This window comes from Garra rufa, chromosome 1 (assembly GCF_049309525.1).
Source record: "Garra rufa chromosome 1, GarRuf1.0, whole genome shotgun sequence".
Taxonomy (NCBI): domain Eukaryota; kingdom Metazoa; phylum Chordata; class Actinopteri; order Cypriniformes; family Cyprinidae; genus Garra; species Garra rufa.
The window spans coordinates 102,481,690-102,484,621 of NC_133361.1; positions in this window are offsets into that span (position 1 = coordinate 102,481,690).

The following is a 2,932-nucleotide window of genomic DNA, read 5'->3' on the forward strand; positions in this document are numbered from 1 at the left end:
GCATTTGAACGCGGAGGCGCGGTTGTCATTGTGACAGCACAGCCCTAGTTTTGCTTCAACCATTCAAGTGAGCCCGACTGTACTTTAGTAGTGTCTCTCAAATATTGCTCAATCTCTCTCGCTCTCTTTTTTTTGCTGTCTCTGTGTTAGTGGCAGCAGTCTGATCTTCTTTATTCATATTTAAGCCTGAATGAGAACCATTTCGCGGGGGGATGCAAAGTGTATGAAAAAAAATAGAATATTCGAATCTCAAAATTTTAAATCGAATGCCAACCCATGGAACGAATATTCAAATAATCGAATATTCTGGTCCAGCCCTACTTTATAGCCTAACCCTTTGTGTACATCTGGCATTGTAAGCTGCTCTCCCAGGTTCAGGAAACAGTCCTCCTTGAAATGTGCATCACCCACTCAAATATTTGCATTTTACTGTTCCAGAACAGTTGTAAATATAACTTAAACACTGATTTCAAGTTGTGTCCTCATTTGAAAGGCCAAACCAAGTAAGTTTGCTTTTCCAATGAAACGTTCTGCGACTCCTCAACATGGCGCTGCAACACTACTACAGCTGGTAAAGTTACGCTTTCTTTCTTGTCATATTCATATTCATATTTTTTTATGGGATGTGTTACGCTAACCTACTCACACCGTGACGTGGACAAGTGGGAGGGGGGGTTTGAACGAGCCATTTTAGGGAGTTGTGGCTAAGTCTTATCTTGTATCATAAATTTCTCTTTGGTTTTGAGACTTTAGGCTTTGCAGCTTCACAAATCTTATCTAGGCACCAACAGCTTGTAATACTCCAAAGGAAACCACATCATATGACCCCTTTAAATTATCTTTATTATTGATATCCCACACACCAGCTTTACAAAATCTGCTTCTGGCGCCACCATCTGTAGGACTTATTGGCACTGTTCACAAATGTTAGTTTGTTCATGTTTCTCAGCTTATAACAAGTTACTGACAATTAACCCTTTTTATTTTATTTCAGAGTTGATTAAAGAAAAAGAAGAGAATCAAGAATCAAGTCAAGTTAAGGAGAAAAATCATTACAAAACTGCAGAGAAATCGTATAAATGTTCACACTGTAACAAGAATTTTAGTCAGTCAGTACATTTGAAAACGCATGAGATGATCCACACTGGAGAGAAACCTTACAAGTGTTCAAACTGCAACAAGAGATTTATACGGTCAGCATGTCTGAAAATACATGAGAGGATCCATACTGGAGAGAAACCTTATAAGTGTTCACAGTGCAACAGGAGTTTTAGTCAGTCAGCATATATGAAAACACATGAGAGGATCCACACTGGAGAGAAACCTTATGAGTGTTCACACTGCAACAAGAGATTTAATCAGTCAGTACATTTGAAAAAGCATGAGAGGATCCACACTGGAGAGAAACCTTATGAGTGTTCACACTGCAACAAGAGATTTAATCAGTCAGTACATTTGAAAATACATGAGATGATCCACACTGGAGAGAAACCTTATGAGTGTTCACACTGCAACAAGAGATTTCGTCAGTCAGTTCTTTTGAAAACACATGAGATGAATCACACTGGAGAGACACCTTATACAGTAAATGCTCACACTGCAACAAGAGATTTAGTCAGTCATCATATTTGAAAATACATGAGAGGATCCACCCTGGAAAATAACCATATCATTGCACTGCACATGAGAAGCATTTTATTCAATCATCTGCTATACACAGTCATGCAGAATATCTCTGGCAGATTTACACATACTGGTCTGGCATGTACTGTATATGTATACTCATCACTACTGGTAAATTAGAAGGAGAGAAATCAATCTCATTAGTTTTCACTTTTACTTTCAGTAGTTAATGATCATTTTGCTTTGAGTCATTATTAAATGTTCCTTTTTTATTAATACATTATCTTTACTTTTTATATTTTATTAACAACATTTGTGGTCAACTGATGTATTTGCATGAGAACATTTGTTTTAGCTTTAATAGTTGAAAGCCATGATGTTTTAGGCTTTATTTGAAATATCTAAATAAAACTTTTAAATGGAATTGAATTACAAGCCTTTATTGTCTTTGTGTGTTTCTGCATACAGTGAAATTAGGAGCATTACTCCTGACTGGTGTTAGAAAAAAACATGTAATACAGACAATATATGAGACTAGAGACTACAGACTGTACAGTATCATTATAAAAGTATGTACTACAACCGACAATATTTATAATAATTCTGCACATTAAGATATACATAGGCCTATATAAAGGGCTGGAAATGGGGGAGACGCAGGGGGTGAATTTCAAGGGGGGACGGCGTTTTAGTTCCAACTTGATATAGGCATGGCATTCTGGCTAATGCAAGAGGGGCCGGACTATTTTCTTTAATGTGGGCCGGTCAGATTTTTACATATATATATATATATTTTACATGCCAACAGTGCATATGATGGGTTTTTAGCGCTTGCATTATGTGTTTTCCCCGTGGGCCGCTGTACAATGTGAGTTGGCCCATTGTGTTAATTATATATATATATATATATATATATATATATATATATATATACTGCTCAAAAAAATAAAGGGAACACTTAAACATCAAAATGTAACTCAAAGTCAATCACACTTCTGTGAAATCAAACTGCCCACCTAGGAAGCAACACTGATTGACAATTAATTTCACATGCTGTTGTGCAAATGGAATAGACAACAGGTGGAAACTATAGGCAATTAGCAAGACAACCCCAATCAGCGAGCGGTTCTGCAGGTGGTGACCACAGACCACTTCTCAGTTCCTGTGCTTTCTGGCTGATGTTTTGGTCACTTTTGAATGCCTGCAGTGCTTTCGCTCTAGTGGTAGCATGAGACGGAGTCTACAACCCACACAAGTGGCTCAGGTAGTGGAGCTCATCCAGGATGGCACATCAATGCGAGCTGTGGCA